The 12,500-nt window shown below is 40.3% G+C and overlaps 1 long non-coding RNA gene and 2 pseudogenes across 1 annotated transcript in view; 1 reads left to right on the top strand and 2 right to left on the bottom strand.

Annotated features, from left to right (window-relative positions):
• The window catches only part of LOC138018398 (uncharacterized), a 67,290-nt gene that overhangs the window by 19,686 nt on the left and 35,104 nt on the right, over positions 1-12,500 (top strand). The window lies entirely within an intron of this gene.
• On the bottom strand, positions 2,372-9,135 carry LOC138018884 (zinc finger protein 862-like; annotated as a pseudogene).
• The window catches only part of LOC138018883 (uncharacterized), a 10,927-nt pseudogene continuing 8,070 nt past the window's right edge, over positions 9,644-12,500 (bottom strand).

Here is a 12,500-nt window from a genome sequence, read left to right as displayed (position 1 = left end):
AATGATTGGATTGAAAGAGTCTTCTGCATTGAGTGTAACTTGAGAAAGTTGAGTTTTGTAATCCAGTATTACATCCTTGGCTAGTGAATCTTTGTTGACCCCGAAACTTTCACTGGGACTTTCTGTTCTTGGTATCTTGCCATGGGAACTCTTTTATCCGGTGAGAAACGGGCACCTCTTCTTGTAATGGACTTTGCATTGATATTAAAATTAAAGTACTTCTTCGGGCCCCTTTTTTTCAGTGGAGACACGTTTGAAATTTAACCAATAATTTCTTGTTGCTGAGCAGTGTCATCATGGGATGGGAAATCATCTATGATATAATTACATCCTGAAGTTTAGTATTTTGTTTAGCAATTATGTAAATAATATACTGTTAGGTACCATTTGGCGGCTAGCTGAAAAAATGTTTTCTCCCCTCTTTCTTCTCGAGATAAAAAGTTTCCCTCCCCCTCACATATCCTTTTTCTCAGTGACACCCACTTACTAATAAAGAGAAAATATGAAGTGAACCACCACCTTGTTAATGTAGATTTGTTTTGGACCTCATCCCCAAATTCTTATGGCCCACCCTCCTTTATAACAAAAACGAATTGTTAATCAGTAAACATTTTGTAAAATGATTAGCATTTCATGGCTTTTACCTGACATTCTAAAACGTGTGTTATCAGTATCCATTGTTATCTGTGAAAGAAATAATAATTAGATCATCAGAAAAGGATTTCAAAAACAACAACAAACAATTAAGGGTAGGAGAAAGTAGGCAAAGGAAGAAGAGAAGATACTCACCTAAAATAACAAGACAATTGTGCATTTATAATACAACAAATAACTATGATAAGTGTCTATTGTATAATGATAACATGAAATTAATACACATATTGAATAAATAATAATTAAGAGTATCGTAACCGAATATTGTTTTGGAGGAAATACTCACTGGTTCAAGGCCTGACATGTCATAAGGAGTCATTTTCTTTGCTATGCTTGAAGAGTGATGTGCATTAATGCAAGCAACAGGATGTTGCAATTGATTGAATTGGTCGTGATGATATGATGCCACTTGGTTGTTGCTATAGAACAGTCTAACAGAATCTTTGAAGCAAGCCAAATCAGCTACATTTGATAGTTGACATGTCAGCAACAAATGCCAGTCACTAGACATATCTTCACCTTAACAAAGTCGAAGTAACAAGTTTCTGAATTGATCTTGTTCAGTACTGACACCTTCCACTCTTTGATTTACAGTAAGTTTAATAACTTTATTAAAAATTCTATATGTTTGATAGCCTTGCTCTCCAATAGTACTTGACGGTTTGTTGTGATAAAGAGGTTTATACTGGACGTAATTGTCCTGGGTCACCAATTAAAATCAAAGATTTTCCTCCAAGAACTTGGTTATGCATTCCAGTTGCTTGTTTGCAACGCCTATCAATCCAGCCCAACGTAGATTGGCCAAGCATAGAATATTCATCTATTAGAATATAGTCAATGTTACAGAGGCTCTCTTGCAATCTACATAAGCTTTGCCCTGTGAGGTCTTTGTTACCTCTGGGATCAACTGGTAGTTTTAACAAGGAGTGTACTGTAACTCTTCGAATATTTTAAGAGGCTTTACCTGTTGTAGCAGTTACTACACATCTACTTTGCAAAAGGTTACGAATGGCATTGATAAGATAACTCTTTCCTGTACCATCTACACCCATTATAACAAGAGGAACTGGCTCTTTGTCGGGAGACATATCTTGAGAATGGGACTTTATAAGGTCATATGCAAGTTGCTGCATTTTGCTGAAGCTATTGATGTTGACAATGTTACACTCTTGTTGTATTATGGTAGTGGCTTGCTCCCTCTTCATTTTAATCCAGGTGGGCATTTCACCAATTTGCTGATCAGTGTATCTAGTTCTGTCTTCATGCCAATCATGAGTTTATTATGTGCATTCAGGATTTTGAAATGGAGTATGGAGATGTCAGGGTTTTCCTTTTCAAAGGAAGTTAAAGTCGATGAACGGGAAGCAGGCGGAGACAATTTGGGCACGTAGTGCCTAACCTGAGCGTGGAAGGCGCAAACAACTAGGGGGGGTCCGGGGGCATGCCTCCCCAGGAAAGTTTGAAAATTTAAGTGCTCTGAGACGCAATCTGGTGTATTTTGGGTGCCCCCAAATTAAGCAAATGAACAGGCTTAACAAACACAAGAAATGACAATGTATTTAATAAAATGCAGCCCTTTTCTGTTACATCATGTGAACTTTTGCAACAAAAATATGAACATCACTAGACTATTTGATTCATAAATCTTCTGACATATTTTTGGCTAGTAATCATCAAATAAAGCAGTAACATAATTCAAGACGAGAGTGGAACATGGCTAAAACTCATCCTCAGAAACAGAGTCAAGGCCTGAATCTTCATCTGATATGCTTTCTTCTTTGCAGTCTTCACTAGCCAAACCTAAGCTCTCTGCTTCTTGTTCTTTACTATGTTCTTCTTCCTCTGCCTCCTTATTCAAGTCAATGACTACGTCAGTTTGGGTTGCAGCAGAGAAGAAAGCAGCACTTGGTGGTTCCATATTCTCCTTTGAGGGTTGTCGTGGCTGGTTCACTCGTTTCAAATTGTATCTTGATTTGTCATTCAGCCAAGTCTGTGAAGAAAGATAGCATATCTAAATGGAAGAAGGTACCAAAAAAGCTAAAGGGAAAGTGACAATGTAATGAGCCTTTACCTTTGTAGCATCTTGAATTATGCTGTCTGCCTCGGCTAACGTTGGTCCATTAATGGAAACTTGTAGGAGGACATTCAACATGTCATCCTTAAGCAAACTTCGTAGCCTAAAATAAGAAGGATCTTTCATGTAAGTGTCATGAGAAGCAAAGCAAAATATAATTTCATTTTATTTTATTCTACAGATAATAACAATGCTACGGCATATACCTTGTCTTAATTCGTTTTACAGCAGAAACTCCCCTCTCTGGCCAGGCATTTGTGACAGGGGCCGAGTAGCAAATCTCTGCGACTTCAGACAGTAGTGGGTACTGTTTCTGAGACTGGCATAGCTGCCTCAAAGAAAAATCCATGTTCTGAAATAAAGTGAGAAAATGGGATAATGGTAGTCATCATCAACACAGTAACACAAACGTTATACGAATATTAATACGTTATGACCACTCGTTTTAGGGCTGTGTACCCTGCAACTGTTATTATCTTTCTTGCGGTTTGCAAGTTCATAAATGACCTACCCCCTGAAAGTCAACGAGATCAAATTTGAAACGATGCCATTCTGCCATCAACTGGTCCACATCATTACTGAAAAAGTGTTTGGCCAACAACATCACATCTGCCTCCCCATAGCTTTTGAAGTCTGGAGGTTCCTTGTAGATTGATAGTGATAACAATAAAAGCTTCATTACTACTGCAAACTAGCTCAGCTGATTTTCAAGGGTTAAATGTGCATTTGCATATTACTTAAGTAAGTATAACTTCGTGAATTGTAACGGGAAATAACCCTCTCACTTAATAGATAAAAATACATTAAAGTTTTGCATCCAGGGCTTATACCTAGGTAAAGGCAGAGAAGATGTCTTGACATTTGGAGAACCCCTTGTCGATGTTCTGAATCAAACTGGTCACATATTTAACTTTCAGGTTGGCCAATCGTCGTTCATCTGATTGTGTTAGCTCAACGTTGGTAGCAGCCAGGGGATCATTCCTCAGATTAGCAGTGAGGTTCTTGATGAACTCTGTCTTCTTTGCATCCTATATAAGCTGATTCAGTTGGTCCTTTGCGTAGCTAATGCGGCCTTTAATGTGGGCATAGGACAATTCGCCTTTCTGAAAGGTCTTGTTGAGGGTACTAAGAATGGGGATCACCTCACCAAGCAGATATAGGGTTCCCAGGAAGTAGCCTGAGTACATCGTTTTGTACAATCCACCAGCTGTTGCACTTTCGGGTTCCAGCTCCTTTAATTAAAGCCAAGAGGAGGGGGTAGTAGATGCACTTCTTGACAGATTTCACTGACGCCTCAAAGCTCAGCCAGCGGGTCTTGCATGCTTTCTGGAGCTTTGTTGCCACAGCCTTTTTTCCTTTTGGACTTAGTTGGACGGTGTTGACGTTGCCTTCTATCTTGATGAAAGTCGCCATTTTCTTGGGCGAGTTTTCAAGAAGCTGCCAGATGTGCCTAAGGTTAGTTGTGAACGTTGTCGATGAAATTCACGTCTTCTTCTTTACTGGTATCTACAGTTGCCAAAGCTAGTCTATGACGGATGCAATGGAAGGTGAGAATTGCAGGGAAGTCTCTGCGAAGACGTCCAGCCAAGCCATTCTGTTCTCCTGTTATTACTGATGCACCATCAGTACAGACTGAGGCAAACTTTCTGGTGTCTAGGAATTTGTTTTCCAACCCTTGGAGCAAAGCTGCCTTTATAGTTGCAGAATTAGCACTGGAGCTTTCGCCACTCAAAAGGTTAGTTGTAAAAACGAACTTGGTGTGTTTAGAGGCTTTCTTATATATATATACTGGATAAAGCAGATCATCTGCCCTTGAATGGCAATATCCGTGTGGTCAGCTATGAGCAGTCCAAAACATCTGGCGGCCTGAGCATCTGGCAAAAAGGAGTTACAAACTGCATCTCCCAATGCTAGCATCATTTCTTTCTGCACTCGTTGACTTCTGTGTTGGAAGTACTTGATCTCTTCATCCCCTTGCAATGCCACAAGCTCATTTAGATGGGCTGCTTTCCTGTTCAATATCTCCTCTTTCACAAGGAAATAGAGATTACGCATGACGCATTCAATGGTTTTGGCCTCTGCAGCTTTTCTGTTGCTGACTTCTCTCTGGAAAATACTCCCCCTCTGTGTGTGTTCAAGTTGAATAACTTCATTGTGTGTTCTACTGTTGAGATGCCCTAACAATGCCGAGGACTTGAACCTTACTGAGGGCTCTGAAGAGAATTTCTCTTGCTTAGTTTGTGTAGAGTGGACATTGTGCTTCTTGCACAGGATGCAATACACCCCTTCACCTTCCACAAACACAGGCCACCAGTATCCGCTTGCTGCACAGTAGGAAAGCTCAGCTTTGCATAGCCATGCATGATTAAACAGCTTTTCTTTCTTCTTGTCCTTGCTTGCCTCTAGCTGCCTGGAAATCTCTTCTGTACTGAAGGTACAACTTGCATCGCAGATATTGTGGTGATGAAGTCTTGTTTGCTCTCCAGGAAAAAGGTCTTCCAAAATCTCTTGTGTATGCATTTTAGGCAGATTATCCAATCGTTCTTTCCTTACCTTTGTTACACAGGGGATGGACTGTTCCCTACTGAGGAAACGTGTTCCTCGTTATCTGCTGACGAGGAAGGCAACGGAGCACACCTATCATTACAGTCAGCCTGTGGTGTACCAGACTGTGCAGAGACATGTGAACATGTGGTGAAGACACGCAATTGTATCGCTACGAAAATAATCTTACCTTTTCAGGGATTTTAACGCTTGAAATTCCATCCAATGAACCACAATCCTTTTCTTTATCCTTTCCGAAGCCTGTAGTGTAATTTTTTGGCTGAAAAACTTTAGTAAAACCGCTCCACGATCAGTTGAAAATTTCGCCTCCACATCGGCTTAAATTGCCTGAATTAGAATACCCGTCATGTAGCTGTCATGAAAGCTAGACAGCCTAGATTTTCAGGGAAACTGGGGCTATTTCTCCCCAGGAAACACGCCAAATTTCAGCGCAATCGATGGAAAAGACTCTGCCCTACGAATCCTACGAGAATGGTTCCTGAACTAACCATTTTCGGCGTATGGTAGGAAAAAGAATTTTAAGAGCTGGTTTTTGCAGTAAAGAGTAAAATTTGTTCCTTTAGGATTAGACGAATAAGTTGGAAAGATGCGAGGGATGACATTTTCTGGTAGTTTTGTAAGCTTTGCATTTACAAGTTTATATCTTGTTGCAAACTGCAAAACATTGAGGTTCATTATCTGTGGTGAGCTGTCATACTGCTCCCGGCTAGCCATTTGGACTAAATGATGAGCTGTGTAGCTTTAACGATAACAAATGATGTATTGCCTCTTGAGCAGCATTATCTCTCTCACCAAGGGTTTTCATTACAACCTTTTAGATAGCTTTGTGGGTATCACTCTTACTATCAGCACTTTGGACAATAGAATTGAAAGTCTGCTTAAGAACGGGTGATCTTGGTTCACCTCGTGCCGCATAAACCCTGTAACTGAGGTGGGATTGGAGGAGGGATTCTTGAATTCTCCTTTGAAAACTTTCTTGGGGACTTGTCCCTAGAACATCATGAACAAACATAAGTGTCTGGTGTTCTGGGTTTCGATTTCACGGGTCATGACTCTTTGCAAATAGTACATTGGGAAATTGAAAATCCCATTGAACTGTGGAACTTTGAGATACTGGACTTTGCCCAATTTTGTTCATGTAGTTCACCATATTCGGCAGCATCAAATTCATCTAAATAGTGCTTTTGAGAAATAGCTTTATTAGTTTTTTGACGTTTTGTTTTCGTTTCAGTTGCATCTGATCTCTTTCTCTTGTGCAAGGCATTATCTTTCTCTAACCTCATTTGTCTTTGAGATGGAGTTTCTTCTGAATTTTTCTCTTTTGAGAGGCTTCTTTTTCTAACCTGATCTGTCTTTGACTTTCACTTTCGTTGGAAAGTCTTTGCTTCTGATATGCATTGCTTTTTTTAACCTGATTTTTTTTTTTTCGATTTCAGTTTCTTCTAAAATCCTTCTCTTCTTGTATTCTCTAGCTTTTCGAGGCCTATTCAGTTTTGGAGTTTAAGGCTTATTTGGTTTGTTTTTCTTTGAATGTTCTGTATTAGTTAAATTACCTTGAATGGTAATTTTTTCAAATGCAACTGGTCGTCATCAATACTCCCACTAGGTGAACCCAAAGGTGCCAAGCTTCTTGGCTTGTTCCATATCTGGCCTTTGAAAATGAAAGTTCTGTCTTGGTGGTGTCCATCCCATCAATGGGGACAGAAAAAAATGCACTTGGCTGATGGTGGGATAGTGAAGCAAGGCTTACGTAGGCTTTTTATTTCTCCCTAAAATGTTATAAAAAATATACAGTATTTCTGCCCTTCTTTTTCCGTTGCTTTCACTTGTTTTTTTTTTCGCAAATTTTGTATGTGAATGATGAAGTAAAAGAATTGCGTGTTACTTCTTCAGTCACTACCAAATTCTGGCGGAATCAAGTGAGAACGAGAAAAACCCAAACCACCTTCCATTAAAAACCCTGGTTGTCTAAACAAATTTCTGACAGTTTTACAGGGTGGGTTCATACTTCGCTTCATAGAGCATCAGATTGTAAATAGTAACCATAAAGTGTTCCTGGAATGAAAAGTAATTTAACTTAAGTTGATAACTGTATAATTTTGGTTGATAAAGGCGTTTTTCCTTTGTATTTCAGATCCCACAAAAAAATTAAGTAAATAAAAACCACCCTACCTGACACATGCAATCTGCTCCTTTCTCCTTTGTTCCAGTGCTGCTTTTTTCAATGGATTTGTGGTGCTCCTCAATTTCTTCTCTCAAAATTACAGCATGTGTCACACTTGCTGAAACGGTTTTCCTGAATCAGATGAATGAATTAATGAGTGAATGAAGGATAACTTGACTTTTAGCAGTGTCACTGTGGTAAACAACTGAAAATTAATGTCAAAAAAAATCTTAGCAAGACATCAATACACAATTTGGTAAGACAAGACAACCAGAAGACGTACACTAATACACCAGGGAACAAGAGGCTAAGATAGCCCTAGGCTCCCTACATGGAAAACCAGGAATTTCCGTAAAATCCAATGGTACGCACCCTTTGATTTGCAACGTTTCAGAAATTCTGGGCCGTTAGCTTCATCATCGTTAGCTCTTCCTCTTTTCGATGGCGATCTCTTCTGTAAACCATGGAGAATAGGGGCGGACAGTGACAGTTCTTGTCTTCAAAGGGGCATGAGTATCAAGCATAGATTTCAGGGTGGCATTATATTGTCGAACTAGGGCTTCAAGATCATCAGCAGGATCCAAAACCAGACAGGAGTTACCAAGTTTATGACAAAAATCAGTAAAATCAATGGAGCGTGTCTTCCGACAAGTTATTTCCTTCCTTTCAAGGGGAGGTTTTTTGAACTGCAAGTCGCAGTGGACTGCAAAATCATCAGAAATGCAATCACCCACACGACAGTTTGAGCCAAGGCCATCATCACTAGCTCGTGTGATGATTAGATCAAGGGTGTGGCCGTCCCGGTGAGTTGCACCCACAACAGGTTGATTTAAATCAAAAGAGTCCAAAATACTCATAAACCTGCTATGCTTGAAGAGTGATGTGCATTAATGCAAGCAACAGGATGTTGCAATTGATTGAATTGGTCGTGATGATATGATGCCACTTGGTTGTTACTATAGAACAGTCTAACAGAATCTTTGAAGCAAGCCAAATCAGCTACATTTGATGGTTGACATGTCAGCAACAAATGCCAGTCACTAGACATATCTTCACGTTAACAAAGTCGAAGTAACAAGTTTATGAATTGGTCTTGTTCAGTACTGACACCTCCAGTAGTACTTGACGGTTTGTTGTGATAAAGAGGTTTATCTGCCACTGGACGTAATTGTCCTGGGTCACCAATTAAAATCAAAGATTTTCCTCCAAGAACTTGGTTATGCATTCCAGTTGCTTGTTTGCAACGCCTATCAATCCAGCCCAACGTAGATTGGCCAAGCATAGAATATTCATCTATTAGAATATAGTCAATGTTACAGAGGCTCTCTTGCAATCTACATAAGCTTTGCCCTGTGAGGTCTTTGTTACCTCTGGGATCAACTGGTAGTTTTAACAAGGAGTGTACTGTAACTCTTCTAATATTTTAAGAGGCTTTACCTGTTGTAGCAGTTACTACACATCTACTTTGCAAAAGGTTACGAATGGCATTGATAAGATAACTCTTTCCTGTACCATCTACACCTATTATAACAAGAGGAACTGGCTCTTTGTCGGGAGACATATCTTGAGAATGGGACTTTATAAGGTCATATGCAAGTTGCTGCATTTTGCTGAAGCTATTGATGTTGACAATGTTACACTCTTGTTGTATTATGGTAGTGGCTTGCTCCCTCTTCATTTTAATCCAGGTGGGCATTTCACCAATTTGCTGATCAGTGTATCTAGTTCTGTCTTCATGCCAATCATGAGTTGATTATGTGCATTCAGGATTTTGAAATGGAGTATGGAGATGTCAGGGTTTTCCTTTTCAAACGAAGTTAAAGTCAATGAATGGGAAGCAGGCGGAGACAATTTGGGCACGTAGTGCCTAACCTGAGCGTGGAAGGCGCGAACAACTAGGGGGGGTCCGGGGGCATGCCTCCTCAGGAAAGTTTGAAAATTTAAGTGCTCTGAGACGCAATCTGGTGTATTTTGGGTGCCCAAATTAAGCAAATGAACAGGCTTAACAAACACAAGAAATGACAATGTGTTTAATAAAATGCAGCCCTTTTCTGTTACATCGTGAACTTTTGCAACAAAAATATGAGCATCACTAGACAATTTGATTCATAAATCTTCTGACATATTTTGGGCTAGTAATCATCAAATAAAGCAGTAACATAACTCAAGGCGAGAGTGGAACATGGCTAAAACTCATCCTCAGAAACAGAGTCAAGGGCTGAATCTTCATCTGATATGCTTTCTTCTGTGCAGTCTTCACTAGCCAAACCTAAGCTCTCTACTTCTTGTTCTTTACTATGTTGTTCTTCCTCTGCCTCCTTATTCAAGTCAATGACTACGTCAGTTTGGGTTGCAGCAGAGAAGAAAGCAGCACTTGGTGGTTCCATATTCTCCTTTGAGGGTTGTCGTGGCTGGTTCACTCGTTTCAATTTGTACCTTGATTTGTCATTCAGCCAAGTCTGTGAAGAAAGATAGCATATCTAAATGGAAGAAGGTACAAAAAAAGCTAAAGGAAAAGTGACAATGTAATGAGCCTTTACCTTTGTAGCATCTTGAATTATGCTGTCTGCCTCGTCTGACGTTGGTCCATTAATGGAAACTTCTAGGAGGACATTCAACACGTCATCCTTAAGCAAACTTAAACAAGTGTCATGAGAAACAAAGCAAAATATCATTTCATTTTATTTCATTCTACTGATAATAACAATGCTACGGCATATACCTTGTCTTAATTCGTTTTACAGCAGAAACTCCCCTCTCTGGCCAGGCATTTCTGACAGGGGCCGAGTAGCAAATCTCTGCGACCTCAGGCAGCAGTGGGTACTGTTTCTGAGACTGGCATAGCTGCCTCAAAGAAAAATCCATGTTCTGAAATAAAGTGAGAAAATGGCATAATGGCAGTCATCATCATCATCAACACAGTAACACAAACGTTATACGAATATTAATACGTTATGACCACTCCTTTTAGGGCTGTGTACCCTGCAAATGTTATTATCTTTCTTGCGGTTTGCAAGTTCATAAATGACCTACCCCCTGAAAGTCACGAGATCAAATTTGAAACGATGCCATTCTGCCATCAACTGGTCCACATCATTACTGAAAAAGTGTTTGGCCAACAACATCACATATGCCTCTCCATAGCTTTTGAAGTCTGGATGTTCCTTCTAGATCGATAGTGATAACAATAAAAGCTTCATTAGTACTGCAAACTAGCTCAGCTGATTTTCAAGGGTTAAATGTGCATTTGCATATTACTTAAGTAAGTATAGCTTCGTGAATTGTAACGGGAAATAACCCTCTCACTTAATAGATAAAAATACATTAAAGTTTTGCATCCAGGGCTTATACCTAGGTAAAGGCAGAGAAGATGTCTTGACATTTGGAGACATATTTAACTTTCAGGTTGGCCAATCGTCGTTCATCTGATTGTGTTAGCTCAACGTTGGTAGCAGCCAGGGGATCATTCCTCAGATCAGCAGTGAGGTTCTTGATGAACTCTGTCTTCTTTGCGTCCTATATAAGCTGATTCAGTTGGTCCTTTGCGTAGCTAATGCTGCCTTTAATGTGGGCATAGGACAATTCGCCTTTCTGAAAGGTCTTGTTGAGGGTACTAAGAATGGGGAGCACCTCACCAAGCAGATATAGGGTTCCCAGGAAGTAGCCTGAGCACATCTTTTTGTACAATCCACCAGCTGTTGCACGTTCGGGTTCCAGCTCCTTTAATTAAAGCCAAGAGGAGAGGGTAGATGCACTTCTTGACAGATTTCACTGATGCCTCAAAGCTCACCCAGCGGGTCTTGCATGCTTTCTGGAGCTTTGTTGCCACAGCCTTTTTTCCTTTTGTACTTAGTTGGACGGTGTTGACGTTGCCTTGTATCTTGATGAAAGTCGCCATTTTCTTGGGCGAGTTTTCAAGAAGCTGCCAGATGTGCCTAAGGTTAGTTGTGAACGTTGTCGATGTAATTCACGTCTTCTTCTTTACTGGTATCTACAGTTGCCAAAGCTAGTCTGTGACAGATGCAATGGAAGGTGAGAATTGCAGGGAAGTCTCTGCGAAGACGTCCAGCCAAGCCATTCTGTTCTCCTGTTATTACTGATGCACCATAAGTACAGACTGAGGCAAACTTTCTGGTGTCTAGGAATTTGTTTTCCAACCCTTGGAGCAAAGCTGCCTTTATAGTTGCAGAATTAGCACTGGAGCTTTCGCCACTCAAAAGGTTAGTTGTAAAAACGAACTTGGTGTGTTTAGAGGCTTTCTTATATATATATATATATACTGGATAAAGCAGATCATCTGCTCTTGAACGGCAATATCTGTGTGGTCATCTATGAGCAGTCCAAAACATCTGGCGGCCCGAGCATCTGGGAAAAAGGAGTTACAAAGTGCATCTCTCAATGCTAGCATCATTTCTTTCTGCACTCGTTGACTTCTGTGTTGGAGGTACTTGATCTCTTCATCCCCTTGCAATGCCTTAAGCTCATTTAGATGGGCTGCTTTCCTGTTCGATATCTCTTCTTTCATCAGGAAATAGAGATTACGCATGATGCATTCAATGGTTTTGGCCTCTGCAGCTTTTCTGTTGCTGACTTCTCTCTGGAAAATACTCCCCCTCTGTGTGTGTTCAAGTTGAATAACTTCATTATGTGTTCTACTGTTGAGATGCCCTAACAATGCCGAGGACTTGAACCTTACTGAGGGCTCTGAAGAGAATTTCTCTTGCTTAGTTTGTGTAGAGTGGACATTGTGCTTCTTTCACAGGATGCAATACACCCCTTCACCTTCCACAAACACAGGCCACCAGTATCCGCTTGCAGCACAGTAGGAAATCTCAGCTTTGCATAGCCATGCATGATTATACAGCTTTGCTTTCTTTTTGTCCTTGCTTGCCTCTAGCTGCCTGGAAATCTCTTCTCTACTGAAGGTACAACTTGCATTGCAGATATCGTTGTGACAAAGTCTTGTTTGCTCTCCAGGAAAAAGGTCTTCCAAAATCTCTTATGTACGCATTTTAGGCAGATTATCCAATCGTTCTTTGCTTA

The sequence above is a fragment of the Montipora capricornis genome, chromosome 10 (assembly GCF_036669925.1).
Source record: "Montipora capricornis isolate CH-2021 chromosome 10, ASM3666992v2, whole genome shotgun sequence".
Lineage (NCBI taxonomy): Eukaryota > Metazoa > Cnidaria > Anthozoa > Scleractinia > Acroporidae > Montipora > Montipora capricornis.
This window is presented reverse-complemented; position numbering and strand designations above follow the sequence as displayed.